We start from the raw sequence: 20050 nt of genomic DNA, 5'->3' as shown, positions 1-20050 counted from the left end.
TCCTTGCAGTGGTAAGTTTTGAAAAGAACTGCTGGTGGGTACAGCTGGCTGGTTCTGCTGTGGATACTACTGGCTCAGGCTGGTACTGCTGTGGGTAGTGCTGGCTGGTACTGCTGTGGGTACTGCTAGCTCAGGCTGGTACTGCTTGCTGGTACTGTGCTGTGGGTACTGCTAGCTGGTACTGCTGTGAGTACTACTGGCTGGTACTGCTGTGGGTATTGCTGGCTCAGGCTGGTAATGCTATGGGTATTGCTGGCTCAGGCTGGTACTGCTGGCTGGTACTGTGTTATGGGTACTGCTGGCTCAGGCTGGTACTGCTGGCTGGTACTGCTGTGGGTACTGCTAGCTCAGGCTGGTACTGCTGGCTGGTACTGTGCTGTGGGTACTGCTAGCTGGTACTGCTGTGAGTACTACTGGCTGGTACTGCTGTGGGTATAGCTGGCTCAGGCTGGTAATGCTATGGGTATTGCTGGCTCAGGCTGGTACTGCTGGCTGGTACTGTGTTATGGGTACTGCTGGCTCAGGCTGGTACTGCTGGCTGGTACTGCTGTGGGTACTGCTAGCTCAGGCTGGTACTGCTGGCTGGTACTGTGCTGTGGGTACTGCTAGCTGGTACTGCTGTGAGTACTACTGGCTGGTACTGCTGTGGGTATAGCTGGCTCAGGCTGGTACTGCTGGCTGGTACTGTGTTATGGGTACTGCTGGCTCAGGCTGGTACTGCTGTCTAATACTGCTGTGGGTACTGCTAGCTCAGGCTGGTACTGCTGGCTGGTACTGTGCTGTGGGTACTGCTGGCTGGTACTGCTGTGGGTACTTTTGGCTGGTACTGCTGGCTCAGGCTGGTACTACTGTGGGTATTGCTGGCTCAGGCTGGTACTACTGTGGGTACTGCTGGCTTAGGCTGGTAGTGCTGTGGGTACTGCTGGTGGGAAATGCTGGCTAGAGAATCAGGAGGGGCACCGATCTGGAGGAAGATGCTTCCTGTATTGGTCAGTCTCCTCACAGGCAGAGTGCATTTGATATCATTCTGCCTGTGACTCACTTAGACTGTCAGGACGGAGCCAAACTATACAGGAAACATCGGCTCCATTCTGACAGCTCAGCTAAAACAGACACAGACTCAGTGGCACAGGGGCCGGACCAAATTATTTTGTGGGCTATAGATTCCCCACCCCTGATCTAGATGGATCCTCAATACTCTTCTCTCCTTTACAAGAAATTAAAGTCTCCTCTTACCCGGTGATGTGAGGGGCGGCCACTTCATGACGTCCTTCTACGGATCCTTGTGTCCTTCTATATACTCCCCGTCTCTGTATTTGAAAGGTATTGTAAAAATATAAATAATTACAAATAAAGTTTATCCTAAAAAAATTTAAACCTTACATGGGGCTGACTGTCATACACGCCTCTGTCTTAGAGGGGGGGGCATTTCCAGTACCAGAACAAAGCGAAAGAGGTCCTCAGCACAATTTTGAAGCTAGCCAGCATAAAAAAAAAAAAAAGAGGTTTCAAAATTTTAAAGGTAATAAAGTAGTTATTGTTGCATAGGTTTATAAATATATGTTAAAACCACACTACTGTGTCAAGGCACCCCTAAAAATTGGGATCCCGAACTATCTGAATCCCCAGCTAGGTGACATACACCGATCAGCCATAACCTTATACACCGATCAGCCATAACATTATACACCGATCAGCCATAACATTATACACCGATCAGCCATAACCTTATACACCGATCAGCCATAACATTATACTCCGATCAGCCATAACCTTATACACCGATCAGCCATAACCTTATACACCGATCAGCCATAACCTTATACACCGATCAGCCATAACCTTATACACCGATCAGCCATAACATTATACTCCGATCAGCCATAACATTATACACCGATCAGCCATAACATTATACACCAATCAGCCATAACCTTATACACCGATCAGCCATAACCTTATACACCGATCAGCCATAACCTTATACACCGATCAGCCATAACCTTATACACCGATCAGCCATAACATTATACACCGATCAGCCATAACATTATACACCGATCAGCCATAACCTTATACACCGATCAGCCATAACCTTATACACCGATCAGCCATAACCTTATACACCGATCAGCCATAACATTATACACCGATCAGCCATAACCTTATACACCGATCAGCCATAACCTTATACACCGATCAGCCATAACATTATACACCGATCAGCCATAACATTATACTCCGATCAGCCATAACCTTATACACCGATCAGCCATAACCTTATACACCGTTCAGCCATAACATTATACACCGATCAGCCATAACCTTATACACCGATCAGCCATAACCTTATACACCGATCAGCCATAACATTATACACCGATCAGCCATAACCTTATACACCGATCAGCCATAACATTATACTCCGATCAGCCATAACCTTATACATTGATCAGCCATAACATTATACACCGATCAGCCATAACATTATACTCCGATCAGCCATAACCTTATACACCGATCAGCCATAACATTATACTCCGATCAGCCATAACATTATACTCCGATCAGCCATAACCTTATACACCGATCAGCCATAACCTTATACATTGATCAGCCATAACATTATACTCCGATCAGCCATAACCTTATACACCGATCAGCCATAACATTATACACCGATCAGCCATAACATTATACTCCAATCAGCCATAACATTATACACCGATCAGCCATAACATTATACTCCAATCAGCCATAACCTTATACACCGATCAGCCATAACCTTATACACCGATCAGCCATAACATTATACACCGATCAGCCATAACATTATAACCACAGACAGGTAAAGTGAGTAACATTGATTATCCCATTACAATGGCACCTGAAAGCGGGTGGAATATATTAGGCAGCAAGTGAACATGTTGTTGTCCCTGAAGCTGATGTGTTGAAAGCATAACAAAAAAAATGGGCAAGCGTTAAGCGTGAAGATTTGAGGGACTTTGACAAAGGTTGAGTTGTAATGGATAGATGACTGGATCAGAGCAACTCCAAAACTTCAGCTCTAGTGGGATTTTCCTGATCTACAGGGGTGAGATTCGGCCAAAACTGGTCCAAAGAATGAAAACTCAAACTGGCAACAGGGTGATGAGCGGCCAAGGCTCATTAATGGAGGTGGAAAGCAAAGGTTTGCCTGTGAAGTCCAATCCAATAGAGCTCAAATTGCTGGTTCTAATAGAAAGGGGTCAGAACACACAGTGCATCGCAGTTTGTTATGTATGGGACTGTGTAGCTGCAGACCGGCCAGGGTGCTCATGCTGACCCATGTCCACATCCAAAAGCAATGGCATGTGAGCATCAGAACTGGACCACAGAGCAATGGAAGAAGGTGGCCTGGCCTGATGAATTCAAGAATGGTTTGAGGATCACAACAATTAGTTTGAGGTTAAAGCCCCGTACACACGCACAGATTTTTGGCCGTAAATTGTTGGCCAACGTCCGATCGGCCGATTGTCGGCTTGTTAGTATGATGCTTCCGACAACCAACTGCGAATTTTCGGCCGAAAAACATCTGGTGTGCAGGCTATATCATTTTTGTTGGCCAACAAAGAACGGCCGATTGTTCCTCAGTCAGTACAGATTTCGGCAGACAAAAATCAGATGAGCAAGACTGGGCATGCTCAGAGAAGAAAAAACACACAGAAAGTAAACAAGAACATGACATCACTTCTGAAGTTGGTTTTTGTTGGCCAACAAAAGTCCAGTGCAAGTCTAGAGCACATTTCAACCAACAAACAACACTGGACAAAAGACGGCCGATCGGTTGGCCAACAATCTGTGCGTGTGTACGGGGCTTAAGACTTGGCCTCCAAATTCTTTAGATCATAATCCAATAGAGCAGTGGTCCTCAACCCTGGCCTACAGGGCCCACTAACAGGCCAGATTTGCAAGATAACTGAAATACATCCCAGGTGATATCATTTGCTGCTCAGTGATTGCAGTACTCTAGTCTGCATCTCTCCAAGGTAATACCTAAAATCTGGCCTGTTAGTGGGCCCTGTAGGCCAGGGTTGAGGACCACTGCAATAGAGTATCTGTGGGATCTGCTGAAAAAAAAAAAAACAAGCCTAATCCATGGAGGCACCACCTCACAACTTACAGGACATTAATTAACCACTTAAGCCCCGGAAGATTTTACCCCCTTCCTGACCAGGGCCTATTTTGCGAATCGGCACTGCGTGACTTTAACGGACAATTGCGCGGTCGTGCTGCGCTGTACCTAAACGAATTTGATGTCCTTTTTTTCCCCACAAACATAGTTTTCTTTTGGTGGTATTTGATCACCTGTGCGATTTTTTGATCATGCGCTATAAACAAAAAAAGACGTCAATTTTGCAAAAATAACAATTTTTTTTTTACATTTTTTTATATGAAATTCCCCAAAAATAAAAAATGTAAAAATCTAAATTTTTTAACATTTTAGGCCAATTTGTTTTATGCTACCTATGTTTGGTAAAAAAAAATAGCAAAAAGCGTATTTTGATTGGTTTGCGCAAAAGTTATTGCGTTTACTAAGGGAAAGAATTCTGTCATTTTGGTTGATTTTTTTTTTTTAACGAGTAATGGCGGCGATCTGCGATTTTTTTTGCGGGACTGCGACATTGCGGCGGACAGATCGGACCCTTGACTGACATTTTTGACACTTTTGGAGTTACCAGTGACATTACTACAGTAATCAGTGCTATACATATGCACTGTTACTGTAAAAATGACACTGGCAGTGAAGGGGTTAACTTTTTATGAGAGGGAGGGGTTAAGTGTGTCCCTAGGGGCGTGTTTCTAACTGTGATTGGATGTGGCTTGATGTGTAAGAACAGAGATCAACGGTCCTACATAGCAGAACCCTTTGATCTCCATTCTTAAGCCCCGTACACACGCACCGATTGTCGGCCGTAAATGTTCGGCCAACGTCCGATCGCCGATTTTCGGCTTGTTAGTATGATGCTTCCGACAAATGACTGCGACTTTTCGGCCGACAAAAGCAGGCTATAAAATTTTTGTTGGCCGTCACCAGAACGGCCGATTGTTCGTCAGTCAGTACAGATTTCGGCCGACAAAAGCCAGATGAGCAAGACTGGGCATGCTCAGAGAAGAAAAAACACACGGAAAGTTAATCATCACATGACATCCCTTCTGCAGTTGGTTGTTGTTGGCCGACAAAATTCGTGTGCAGTCTAGAGCACATTTCAACCAACAAAACACCACTCTGGACAAAAGACGGCCGATCGTTCGGCCGACAATCGGTACGTGTGTACGGGGCTTTACACAGGGAAGAATGACAGGCGGCTTTGTTTACATTAGCTGCCTGCCTTTCTCCCGGTGTAACGGACGATCGCGAGTGACCGGCGGACATCGGGTCCGCCGGGCACATGCACAGGGGGGGTCCGTGACCGAGCGGGGGCGCGCGCTTGCTCCCTAGAGCCTCACAGGCTAGCGACGTAGTCCTACGTCGCTTTGCCTGTGAGGGGCTGACCGCCGCAGTAAATAGTCGTGCGGCGGTCGGCAAGCGGTTAAAGGATCTGATACTGATGGCTTGATGCCAGATACCTCAGTGTACCTTCAGAGGTCTAGTGGAGTCCATGCTGCTGTGGGTGATGGCTAGTTGATACAGCTCGGTTAGTTTTTTTGACTGAAAATGTGTTGGGGATCTTTTGTATTGATTTGTACAGTGTATATAGTCCAATAGAGTTGCGCTTTTAGATATATTGGAAAGGCGAAAGGGTGATAAACCAAAATCCATTCCATGGATGAGTGCACTATCCATCCTCCGAACAGTGCGTGATCGTGAGTGGAAAGCTAGTGTTGACCTCCTATCACAGAAGGTCGCTCTCGCTTGAGGCTCTAAAACCCAGCCAAGGCCTCTGTCCATTCAAGGGGACTTGGGTTGAAGGAAACGGTATCCGCCACTCTTAGGAAGACTCAGTCACACCAAAATCCCAAAACGATATAAAAATTGCCATAGCATAAAATCTTTTCTACATTTATTCCAAATAAAATAGATTGCACTTACAAGAAATACTGTAATATCACGCATAAATAAACAAACCAGCCAACTTAGTGTAACAGCCCGTCCTTCCAGGATTTGCACAACGCGGTGACAGCACGTCACTCCAAGCTGGGGTACGTCAGAGGGTGACGAAATGCGTCGGGTGAAGCGACGTGCTGACGTTACGGCGTTGTGCAAGTCCCATAAGGACGGGCTGTTATACTAAGTCGGCTGGCTTGTTTATTTATGCGTGATTTTATAATATTTAAAGTGTAATCTATTTTATTTCGGAGTTTTCCTGTGACTGAGTCTTCCTAAAGCCTCGTACACACGCGTCGAAAATTGGCAGGGAATTTTCGTCCGACGACCGATCTGCCGATTTTCGGCTTGTTAGTATGATGCTTCCGACAACCAACTCCGACTTTTCGGCCGAAAAAAATCTGGTGTGCAGACTATAACATTTTTGTTGGCCGTCACCAGAACGGCCGATTTTCGTGCAGTCAGTACAGATTTCGGCAGGGAAAAATCTGATGAGCAAGACTGGGCATGCTCAGTGAAGAAAGAACACAAAGAAAGCAAACCAACACATGACATCACTTCTGAAGTCGAATTTTGTTGGGCGAGAAAATTTGTGTGCAGTCTAGGCACATTCCAACCAACAAAACACAACTCTAGACAAAAGACGGACGATTGGTCGGCCGATAATCGTTGCGTGTGTACGGGGCTTAAGAGTGGTGGATACGGTTTCCTTCAACCCAAGTCCCCTAGAATGGACAGAGGCCTTGGCTAGGTTTTAGAGCCACAAGCGAGAGCGACCTTCTGTAATAGGAGGTCAACACTAGCTGGTAAGGAGGCATTTTATAAGGTGGAGGCTTTCACTCAGGATCCCGCACTTTTCGGGGGATGGATAATGCACTCATCGATGGAATGGATTTTGGTTTATCACCTTTTGGACTTTTTTATTTGAGACACTTTATGAATTCCAGAGAGAGTATACAGTGCAGGGGTTGGAATTGTATATAATAAATTGGGCATAACTGTAACATACAACATAATGTATATAGCGCAGAGATCCAGGACTGAGTAACATACAAGAGAATTATATACAGCACAGGGGGTGTGTATATGACCTAGTGTATACAGTACCGGAGTCAGGACTGGGTAACGTACAACATAGTGTATACAGTACAGGAGTCAGGACTGGGTAAGATACAACATAGTGTATACAGTACAGGGGTCAGGACTGGGTAACGTACAACATAGTGTATACAGTACAGGAGTCAGGACTGGGTAAGATACAACATAGTGTATACAGTACAGGGGTCAGGACTGGGTAACGTACAACATAGTGTATACAGTACAGGGAGTCAGGACTGGGTAAGATACAACATAGTGTATACAGTACAGGAGTCAGGACTGGGTAAGATACAACATAGTGTATACAGTACAGGGGTCAGGACTGGGTAATGTACAACATAGTGTATACAGTACATGAGTCAGGACTGGGTAATGTACACCATAGTGTATACAGTGCAGGAGTCAGGACTGGGTAATGTACAACATAGTGTATACAGTACAGGGGTCAGGACTGGGTAACATACAACATAGTGTATACAGTACAGGGGTCAGGACTGGGTAATGTAAAACATAGTGTATACAGTGCAGGGGTCAGGACTGGGTAACGTACAACATAGTGTATACAGCACAGGAGTCAGGACTGGGTAATGTACAACATAGTGTATACAGTACAGGGTCAGGACTGGGTAATGTACAACATAGTGTATACAATACAGGGGTCAGAACTGGGTAATGTACAACATAGTGTATACAGTACAGGGGTCAGGACTGGGTAATGTACAACATAGTGTATACAGTACAGGAGTCAGGACTGGGTAATGTACAACATAGTGTATACAGTACAGGGGTCAGGACTGGGTAATGTACAACATAGTGTATACAGTACAGGAGTCAGGACTGGGTAATGTACAACATAGTGTATACAGTACAGGGGTCAGGACTGGGTAATGTACAACATAGTGTATACAGTGCAGGGGTCAGGACTGGGTAATGTACAACATAGTGTATACAGTGCAGGGGTCAGGACTGGGTAATGTACAACATAGTGTATACAGTGCAGGGGTCAGGACTGGGTAACGTACAACATAGTGTATACAGTACAGGAGTCAGGACTGGGTAATGTACAACACAGTGTATACAGTACAGGGGTCAGGACGGTGTTGGTGGGAAGAAAAATTTGGCCAGGTATTGGTGATCAGTCGGGGGAACGCCCCCTATAGGTTGGTGTGAGGAATTGATGGGAACAATGTGTATATATATATATATATATATATATAGATATAGAAAGAGAGAGAGCAAGCTCCAGTTCTCTTACCAAGCACAGAAATACCAGAATAACCTGGGACCTGGCCCCACCCCCAAGGAAGACATGGCCCCGCCCCCAGGGAGACAAAGCCCCACCTCTGTGGCACAAAACAAAGACCATCCTGGAACATTTCTGACCAATGGGGTGAATTAGGAGCTGGCAGGTAGCCAATCAGTGTGTGGAGGGAAGTCACGTGTGTGTGTATTGTGTAGCATTGGAAAGAGTCCTCCATTACATGGATGTGTAGACTGTATTCCACCCCAGGTCAGCTATGCAGTGTGTGGGATGGCTGGGGAGGTTATTTCCATAGATCAGTGTAGGCTGCAACCCCCGGTACCCCATACCACACATGGAGGATTCCTAGCAAGGAGAGTGCATTTGGGGGCTGAGGAAGTCTGCATATAACCCAGACCACACGGAGTTCTCATAATAAGAAGACATTATTACCTCCTCCTCACTGGGCACACACTCTCCAAACCTCACACCGCTTCACGGAGATTCTTCCTCCCTAAACAAGTCTTCCGGGCTTCAACAAAATGGCCTCCATCCCTCCTTTACTAAGGACAAGTTTTCCTGTCGCGTGACGTACGTGCGCCCTCTAGTGGTAGCTCTATCACTGGGTCATCCGAGCTCAGCGGTCTGAGTGCAATTTCAGTTTCCGAGGGACACAGAGATAAAAGAGAGGAATTTGTAAAATATATATATATACATTCACACAGTCTATATATCTATATATCTATCTATCTATCTTGTGTATATATAGATATATATATATGAAAAAAATGTGTGTGTATATATATATATATATATATATATATACACACACACACACAGTATGTCTATCTATTTCTATATACAGTACAGTATATATATATATACACATTCACACAGTCTATTATCTATCTAATGGCTGATTGATATATACAGTGTATGTATATATATATATATATATATATATACTGTATATATACTGTGTGTGTTATATGTATATAGATATATATACTGTATATATACTGTGTGTGTTGTGTATATATATATATACACACACGCTATCTATCTATCTATCTATCTATCTATCTATCTATCTATCTATCTATCTATCTATCTATCTATCTATCTATCTATCTATCTATCTCTATTTGATCCCCTGCAGATTTTGTAGGTTTGCCCACTTACAAAGACACGAAGGGTGTATCATTTTTTATCATAGGTGTATTTTAATCACTTAAGCCCCGGAAGATTTTACCCCCTTCCTGACCAGGCCCTATTTTGCGATTCGGCACTGCGTGACTTTAACGGACAATTGCGCGGTCGTGCGACGCTGTACCCAAATGAATTTGACGTCCTTTTTTTTCCCCCACAAACAGAACTTTCTTTTGGTGGTATTTGATCACCTGTGCGATTTTTTTGATCATGCGCGATAAAGAAAAAAAGAGCGACAATTTTGCAAAAATAACAATATTTTTCACATTTTTTTTTATATGAAATTCCCCCCCCCAAATAAATGTAAAAATCTAAATTTTTTAACATTTTAGGCCAATTTGTTTTCTACTACCTATGTTTGGTTAATCGCAATAAGCGTATTTTGATTGGTTTGCGCAAAAGTTATCGCGTTTACTAACTAAGGGAAAGATTTTTGTCATTTTTATTGTTTTTTTTTTTAACGAGTAATGGCGGCGATCTGCGATTTTTTTTTTGCGGGACTGCGACATTGCGGCGGACAGATCGGACCCTTGACTGACATTTTTGACACTTTTGGGGGTACCAGTGACATTACTGCAGTAATCAGTGCTATACATATGCACTGTTACTGTAAAAATGACACTGGCAGGGAAGGGGTTAACTTTATTGGAGAGGGAGGGGTTAAGTGTGTCCCTAGGGGCGTGCTTCTTACTGTGCAGGGATATGGCTTTTCATGTAACAGCAGAGATATACGATCCTACATAGCAGGACCGTATGATCTCTGCTGTTACACAAGGGAGGAGTGACAGGCGGCTTTGTTTACATTAGCCGCCTGCCTTTCTCCCTCTGTAACCAACGATCGCGAGTGACCAGCGGATATCGGGTCCGCCGCTCACACGGGTGGGGGGGGTCCGTGAGCGAGCGGAAGCGGGAGCGCGCCTCCGGAGGCGCGCGCTCGCTCTCTAGAGCCTCACAGACTAGTGATGTACCCCTACATCACTTTGCCTCTGAGGGGCTGACTGCCGCCGTAAATAGTCGTGCGGCAGTCGGCAAGTGGTTAAATGAAAGAGACAGAATATCAACCATAATTCCAGAAAAAAACACATGATACAAATGTTATAAATTGTTACTGTATCGCCCTTGATGTTAAAGCGGAGTTCCACCCAAAAGTGGAACTTCCGCTTTAGGGAGTCCTGACCCCCCGACATGCCACATTTGGCATGTCATTTTTTGGGGGGGGGAGCGGGTACCTAGTTTTGACAGGTACCCGCTCCCACTTCCGCTCGGAGCGCCGCGGCGCCCTGAGCGGAAGTTCTCCTCTCCCCCTCCCTCCCTGCAATCTTCTGGGACACGTCAGAGGTCCCAGAAGATTGCCGGCCAATCACGGCGCGCAGCGCGACTCGCGCATGCACATTCGGTACCCGGCTGTGAAGCCGCAAACTGTAACAGCCGGGTGCCCACAGCAGTGATGCCGGCGCCGAGGGAGAGGATCGAGGCTTCCGGCGGCCGCATCGCTGGACCGTTGGACAGGTGAGTGAATGGCTGGAACTCCGCTTTAACTCCATCCTGCAGTGTCATTTATAGAGTGACAGTGCATATTTTTTTAGCACTGATCACTGTATTGGTGTCACTGGTCCCCAAAAAAGGGTCACTGGGTGTCAGATTTGTCCGCCGCAATGTCGCAGTCCCGCTAAAAATCACTGATTGCCGCCATTACTAGTAACAACAATGAAAAAAAAAAAAAAATCCATAAATCTATTCCTTAGTTTGTAAATGCTATAACTTTTATAAATACACTTTTTGGGATTTTTTTTTTTTTTTACCAAAAATATGTAGCAAAATACAAATTGGCCTAAACTGATAGAGAAATTTGATTTTTTTTTAAAAAAAAATTTTATTGAATGTGTTTTATAGCAGAAAGTATAAAACATTGTTTTTTTTTTTTTTTTTTTCAGAATTGTCGCTCTTTTTTTTTTATAGCGCAAAAAATAAAAAACGCACAGGTGATCAAATACCACCAAAAGAAAGCTCTGTTTGTAAGAAAAAAAGAACATCACTTTTATTTGGGTACAGCATCGCACGACCGTGCAAATGGCAGTTAAAGTAATGCAGTGCCGAATTGCAAAATATGGCCTGATCGTTAAGGGGGGAAAACCTTCCGGAGCTGAAGTGGTTTAGGATTTAGAGAAGACTGGTAAAGAATAGTGGACCAAAATCCCCCCTGAGATGTGTGCAAACCTGGTAACCAGTATATGGTATAAGATTATATTATACGCTATTCACATAATCATTTAATAATTCATTTATTTATTTATTAATTATATTTAAAGCGGAGTTCTGGCCTCAAATACCTTTTTTAACTAAAAATACCCCTATAATACTAATTCATCGCCCTTTACAGAACCGCTATTCTCATACTTACAAGGTGTACAGTATTGGATTTTAGCCAAGATCTTACTTTTAAAAACGCTGTCTGGGTGCGGCCATCTTGGATGTGGGCATCTGAAGCCGCAGTGTAATCTGCTGTGTCCTTCTTCCTGATTCCAGGGAGTGTTCTGGGAGTTCTTCCTGATTCCAGCCTCCTGGGAGTGATGACAAACAGCTCCCAGGATGCAATGCAAAGGCGGAAGTGATGTCGGTGGCCGTGGCCACAGAGGGGGGAGAAGGAGGAAGTACAATCAAAAATGCCCTGAAAATATGGTAAGGGACCCCCGAAAAATTGAAAACGCCCAATTGTTGATCAGCATAGCGAGCTCTCCAGGAATCACTAAAGTTGCAAAATAGCCCGGAACTCCACATTAATTTGCACATTAGAACTTTCACATTTAGCTACTTTGGGATTAACACAAATGTGCGCTGATTACTTCTCCAAACCTAGTAACCTACTACAAGAAACGTCTTACCTCTGTGCTTGCCAACAAGGGTTTCTCCACCAACTACTAATTCATGTTTTGCTTGGGGATCAAATACTTATTTTACTCACTGAACTTCAACTCAGACTGCAGATTTGTCGGCTGCACATCCATGATGGGAATCTCCCACCACATCCCAAAGGTGCTCTATTGGATAAGATGTGGTGAGTGTGAAGGCCATTGGAGTACAGTGACCGGATCTGGTGAGTGTGGAGGCCATTGGAGGACAGTGACCTTATCTGGTGAGTGTGGAGGCCATTGGAGTACAGTGACCTTATCTGGTGAGTGTGGAGGCCATTGGAGTACAGTGACCTTATCTGGTGAGTGTGGAGGCCATTGGAGTACAGTGACCTTATCTGGTGAGTGTGGAGGCCATTGGAGTACAGTGACCTCATTGTCATGGTGAAGAAACCAGTGGTGATATGATTGGAGCTTAGTGACATGGTGCATTATCCTGCTGGAAGGAGCCATCAGAAGATGGGGACACTGTAGTCATAAAGGGATGGACATGGTCAGCAACAATACTCAGGTAGGCCGTGGCATTTAACCACTTGCCTACTGGGCACTTTCACCCCCTTCCTGCCCCGGCCAATTTTCAGCTTTCAGCACTCTCACACTTTGAATGACAATTTCGCGGTCATGCTACACTGTACCCATATGACATTTTTATCATTTTTTTCACACAAATAGAGCTTTCTTTTGGTGGTATTTAATCACCTCTGGGTTTTTTATTTCTTACAAAAAAAAGAAAGACAGAAAATTTTGAAAAAAAAAAGGTTTTCTTATTTTCTGTGAGTCAATTTTGAAAATAAATACATTTTTCTCCTTCACTGATGTGCGCTGATGAGGCGGCACTGATGGGCACGGATAGGCTGCAATGATTGGCACTGATGAGGTGGTACTTGTGGGCACTGATGAGGTGGCACTGATGAGGAGGTACTAATATGCCATACTGATGAGCACTGATAGGCGGCACTAAGAGATGGCACTGCTGGGCACTGAGAGGCAGCACTGAGAGGCAGCACTGATGGGCACTGAGAGGCTGCACTGATGGACACTGATGGGTGGCACTGATGAGCGCTGATGGGCAGCACCATCAGTGCCCACACTCAGTGCCCATGGTGCTGCCAGTCAGTGCCCATCAGTGCCTAGATGAGCAGGCACTGATGGGTACTGACTGGCAGCACTATGGGCACTGATTGTGGGCACTGATGGCGGGTACTGTGGGCACTGATGGTGGGCAGTTATGCCATTTTATTTCACTCTTGTGTAATCAGGGCACTGATGATCAGTGCCCTGATTACATTTCTCTGTGTCCCCTATGAGGAGGAGCCGCTGATCGGCTCTCCTTTCCTCACACACTGACAGTGTGAGCCGAGGAGAGCCGGAATAACGGCACTTCCTCATTTACATGTGACCGGCTGTGATTGGACACAGCCGATCACATGGGTAAAGAGTCATGTCATTGACTCTTTAACGAGATCGGGATCGCGCCGTGTCCTAGCAACACGGCGCGGTCACGATCGCCGCTCCGCCGCGGGGGCACGCGAGAGAGGCTGTTGTGGTGCGCCGTCATATGACGGGGTCCCAGGATAATAGCTACACCGCTCCGCCGTCATTTGACGGCGGGCGGGTAGTAAGTGGTTTAACTATGCTCGAATGGTACCAAGGGGCCCAAAGTGTGCCAAGAAAATATTCCCCACACCATTACACCACCAAAAACACGATACAAGGCAGGATGGATCCATGCTTTCATGTTGTTTACGCCAAATTTTGACCCTACCATCTGAATGTTGTAGTTGAAATAGAGACTCAACAGACCAGGCAACGTCTTTCCAACCTTCTATAATCCAATTTTGGTGATCCTGTGCGAATTGTAGCCTCAGTTTCCTGTTCTTCGCTGAGAGGGGTGGCACCCAGTGTGGTCTTCTGCTGCTGTAGCCCATTGTGTTGTGCGTTCAGAGATGGTATTCTGCATACCTTGGATTTAAGTGTGAGTGGTTATTTGAGTTACTGTTGCCTTTCTATCGTCTTGAACCAGTCTGCCCATTCTCTGACCTCTGACATCAAAAAGTCCCCTATTGGTGGGGTATCCCTATATGTTCTTTAATACATTTTTTTACATTATTTATGCCTTATTCTTCATAAAGGTACCTTACATTCCCTTTAATTATTACTAAATATATCTAGCTCTAGTCTCTCCACTTCTAATAATGCATATAATCCTCCTCAGATCAAAGATCAAAATACATTTTATTTATTTTTAATTTTATAAATTTATTTTTATCCATTTTAATGATATGTATTACATTTATATTTTAACTTTCATATGTAATTACTGTTGCATTAGCTATTAATAGGGGTTACTTTCAATATTATGTACACTGCAAAGAATCACATTCTGATCTTTAAAGAGGTTGTAAACCCACATACTGTATATATATATATATATATATTTTTTTGTAACCTGAAAGAGAAACACATAATGAGCTAGTATGCACCGCATACTAGCTCATTATGAAATACTTACCTTAGAACGAGCCCCCGCTGTGCCGCCCGCTTACCTGTATGACGGGCGACATGTCCAGTCGCCCGTCTTCCGGGATCGCGGCATCCGGCCATCTGATTGGCTGGAGCCGTGGTGACATCACTCGCGCGCGGGATGCCGACGGTCACGGCACAGGACTCTGAAGGAACGGCACGAGCGGCCGTTCCTTCAGAGCGCATGCGCCAGTGAGGTCACTGGCTGCATGTAAGGTAAATATCTCCTAAACGGTACATGTTTAGGAGATATTTACAGTACCTATAGGTAAGCCTTATCATAGGCTTACCTATAGGTAAAAGTGTCAGAGGAAGGTTTACTTCCTCTTTAATTGGCCATTAAATATGTTAGATGTCTGTAACTGCACCTCATTCCCGATTACAACGGACCTCCGCATATCGAGGTTCCGTTGGTCATTTGCGAAGTAACCGCAGCGTACATATACAGGGTGACCGGGAAGTGTTGTAACGCCGATGAGGACGTCAATGACGAAACGCATACGGCCTAAATACTTCACTCCTCGTTCCGGATTCTTCATGGAATGAACTGCGTTCCGGCATCCTAGAGAGCTGATTGAACACCATACGTTCCCGTTTACATGCTGTATACTTCTTTATTTCATGTGAGTACCCTATACTACATGTATGAAATAAACTTTCACACAAACAGTATTGCGCTATGTGTCCCCCCCCCCCCCCTTGTTTATTCTTTGGATACCGTGGTTGGAGTACAATCTGATATACAACAGTAGCTGAGGATTCATATCCACCTCCCCCCGGTTACCAGTGTTAAGGATACAAGGATTCAGGATCACTATCCAAGACATACAGGAGCAACCATCCCCATTGTGTCTACAGTATTTTAACCCCTGCCTAACACCCCTGTGTGGGGTTAGGCACTCTAGTGAGTGCAATCTGTATCAGAATCACCTTGGGCACCCACTTATGTGTCACGCCTATTGCACCTAATTAAGCTGGGAGCACCGTATGAAGATTCCCCACTCCCACATATGGACTCTAACTTCTGAATCATTTAATTACATACATCTTTGGGACTAGACTGTGCAATATACTACCCATACCCTAAGTGGTTATACATTTATCAATACCCTTGTCATATGCCATTATTGGTATTTATTTGCACAAGTCACTTTAAGATCCCAATAGCACTTTATAGCCGCACGTGGTTAAAGTTTTTGGACCACATCCACCACTGGTCACTTTAACCACTTAAGCCCCGGAGGATTTGGCTGCTCAAAGACCAGGGCCTATTTTGCGATTCCGCACTGCGTGACTTTAACGGACAACTGCGCGGTCGTGCGACGCTGTACCCAAATAAAATTGACTTCCTTTTGTTCCCACAAACAGAGCTTTCGTTTGGTGATATTTGATCACCTCTGCGATTTTTACTTTTTTTTTGCACTATAAACAAAAATAGAGTGACAATTTTGAAAAAATAACAATATTTTTCACATTTTTTTTATATGAAATTCCCCCAAAAAAATGTAAAAATCTAAATTTTTTAACATTTTAGGCCAATTTGTTTTCTGCTACCTATTTTTGGTAAAAAAAAATCTCAATAAATGTATTTTGATTGGTTTGGGCAAAAGTTATTGCGTTTAATAACTAAGGGAAAGATTTATGTAATTTTTATTGTTTTTTTTTTTAACTAGTAATGGCGGCGATCTGCGATTTTTTTTTTTTGCGGGACTGCGACATTGCGGCGGACAGATGGGACCCTTGACTGACATTTTTGGGGGTACCAGTGACATTACTACAGTATTCAGTGCTATAAATATGCACTGTTACTGTCAAATTGACACTGGTAGGGTAGGGGTTAACTTTATTGGTGATCAGTGGGTTAAATGTATCCCTAGGGGCGTGATTCTAACTGTGGGGGGGCGTGGCTTGTGATGTAACCACAGAGACATACGATCCTACATAGCAGGATTGTGTAGTCTCTGAAGTTACACCAGGGAGAATGACAGGCGGCTTTGTTTACATCAGCCACCTGCCTTTCTCCCTCTCCAGCGGGAGATCGGGAGTGACCGGCGGACATCGGAGCCGCCGGTCACTCGCGCGGGGATGTCAGGGAATGAGCGGGGGCCGGAGCGCGCATCCGGCGGTGCGCGCTCGCCCCCTAGAGGCTCGTAGGCGAGCGACGTAGCCCTACGTCGGTTTGCCCAGGAGAGCCAGACTGCCGTAGTAAATAGTCGTGCGGCGGTCGGCAAGTGGTTAAATAAATATCACCACTATTATTAGTATGGGGTGTATAGCTGTGCGCGATACAAATTACACTGAGCACTGGTCACCGTTATCATCACCTAATATTGGATTAACTTTTTATTCTCCATTACCACCTCCTTTTTGTTACACTAATTTTATACACCTATATAATTTTTATGGTTATTATATATTTGTCTGCATTATTTATCACTCAGTCACCTTACTAGGCTAATATATTGGAGCCTAGATCACATCACCCAGTTACTTTATTTATTCATGTATTTATCCAATTATGTATTATTAATACATTTATTATATATGAGTTTTAGAGAGCAATTATTTATATATCTATTCATTTATTTAGTTATTTATACATACAACTACCAGTGGTGTATTACAGGACAATTTAGTATATTTTTACACTTGTGCCTCATTAAGTATAGAACATTTATTTATTTTTTTAATATACATATACTCATCCTATTTCCAGGCAGCGCCACTTCCCTTCCCCCTTTAGTTGCATTCCTAACAAGGCATTTTCGTCCACACAACTGCCGCTCCATGAATTTGTTGACTATGCTGTGAGTGGCCCACAGCTATCACATGGTACCTGGGCCAATCACAGCACCCTGTACCGTGTGATTATCTGTAGCCAATCACAAATCACTAGTGATCACAGCTGTCATAAATAGTTAACACTTTGTTGTTACAATGATCCTCAAAAAAAAAAAAAATCCCAGATCCCCCCCCCCCCCCCAGAGTAGTACAGTGCTACTATGGTGATACTACTACTTTGGTCAAAGTATGCAAAATAAAAAAATTGTTAAAATTGAATTTTTTTTCTTTATATACTGTCACCAGTCAGTGTCTCTGATCCCCGCACACCAGTTATATGATGACATGATAACACTGTACTGCATATTGTACTATATTGTATATAGTCAGTTTTGTTACTTAGGATTTCTGTTACTCTGTGGAGCCCCTTACACAAGGGGGCCGAATATCGGCCCAAAATCAGCCAGTACAGTAGATACCAGCTGACAATCAGGCCCATGTATACCGGTCCTTGTTTGACAGAAGCTGAGCTCACGAATGGCTTCTGTTTAACGAGCTTGCTAAAAAACCAGCAGCCGATCGGCATGCGATCAGCACTCTCAGCCAATGGCTGCAAGCACTGGCTGGTGTGTTCTGGTGGGGGGGCAGTCCCTCTGTCAGAACACAATAGCTGGGAGATCACGGTACTAAAATCGCATCATAAGTACAGCGATCTCTTCCAGGCTTACCGTGTGTACCAGGCTTTAGATTGCTAGTTAGATTGTTTGTCATTGGTCCACTTATATTTTTGTGTTTGGATGGATTTTGTTTCACTGTGAATAAATCTTACTTAAACTGATTCTAAAGGCAGAAGTTTCCATGCATTAAGGTAAAAAACCTACTACGTGCAGCCCCCCCCCCCCTTATAATGAATTACCTGACCCCCATTTTAATTTAGTGATGTGCATGAGAGCAGCTGCACTCCAATTCACTCTCTGCTCATTGGCTCACACAACAGTGGGAGCCATTGGCTCATACTGTTGTCAATCACAGCCAGTGAGCCAATGAGGGGAGGGCGGGGCCGAGCCACGCTGTGTGTGTGAATAGACAATATCCATTCACAGGAACAAGCTTGCTTGAATGCCCCAATAACAAGAGGCCATGGGGGGGGGGGGTCTCAGCCGGGAGGAATGAGACAGAACCATTGACGGGGGACCTAAAAAGAAGAGGATCGGAGCTGCTCTGTGCAAAACCATTACACAGAGTAAATATAACATTTTTTTTGTTTTTTATTTACAACCTGTAGAATTACTTTAACCACTTGTGGTAACTAATCACGTATGTGGTTATAGCGGGGTTAAGGCTGCAGCTGTATGCCATAACCCCGGTAATTTTTCTTTTCAGCCGACAATGCTGTTTTAATCTAAAAGCAATCCTAGCACCTAATTAGCCTCTGGATTGCTTTTACAGGTGGTGGGAGGGGACATTCCTTCTCCTCCTGCCGCCCACCGGCGCCTCTCCTGTGCGATCAGGGGGGCCTGGTAATTGATTTGGCGGTGCTACCGGTTTATCATAGGGCTGACCGAGGTCTCTGGCCGTCTCTATGGTCTAGGAGGCTAGAAGCGACGGCATTATGTCACTTCCAATTGAAAAACTGCTGCGCAAATACCGTGTGATATAAAAAATTGCAACGACCACCATTTTATTTTCTAGGGCCTCTGCTAAAACACACACACACACATATACAGCGAAAGGAAGTGTCTAATTTGTATCATAGGTGAATTTTAAATGATAGAGACAGAATATTAACCAAAAATCTATAAAAAAAAAAAACGATACCAATGTTATAAAATGATTTGCAGTTCGGTGAGTAAAATACGTTTTTGATCCTCTACCAACCAACAATAATTCTGGCTCTCCCAGACTGGCTACAGTATGTGCTTGTGTGGTACACAGATTAGACCTGTCAATTTAAGAAGGTGCACCTAACGACAACTCGTGTATAAAAGACACCTGTCCACAAAACCAAAGAGCTGTTACAGGATGTCAGGGACACGATTGTAGACTCGCAAAAGGCTGGAATGGGTTAAAAGACCAACAGCAAGAAGCCTGGTTAGAACTGAAGTAGACAACTGTTGGAGCAATTATTCGCAAATGGAAAAAATACAAAATAACCATCATCAAAATAACGCATTGCCTGCGTTTCCAGACCGCAGGTTGGAC

The 20050-nt window shown here is 44.2% G+C and overlaps 2 protein-coding genes across 2 annotated transcripts in view; both read right to left on the bottom strand.

The window, feature by feature from the left end:
* The window catches only part of LOC309564355 (uncharacterized protein), a gene marked incomplete at its 3' end in the record, with an annotated part of 715072 nt that overhangs the window by 312273 nt on the left and 382749 nt on the right, over positions 1-20050 (bottom strand).
* LOC309563353 (uncharacterized protein) overlaps positions 1-20050 on the bottom strand; it is a gene marked incomplete at its 3' end in the record, with an annotated part of 522832 nt that overhangs the window by 274277 nt on the left and 228505 nt on the right.

Source organism: Pelophylax lessonae, assembly GCF_965119305.1.
Source record: "Pelophylax lessonae genome assembly, chromosome: 9".
NCBI classification, from domain to species: Eukaryota; Metazoa; Chordata; class Amphibia; order Anura; family Ranidae; genus Pelophylax; species Pelophylax lessonae.
The sequence above is the reverse complement of the archived record's forward strand: the minus strand, read 5'-3'. Positions and strand labels throughout refer to the sequence as shown.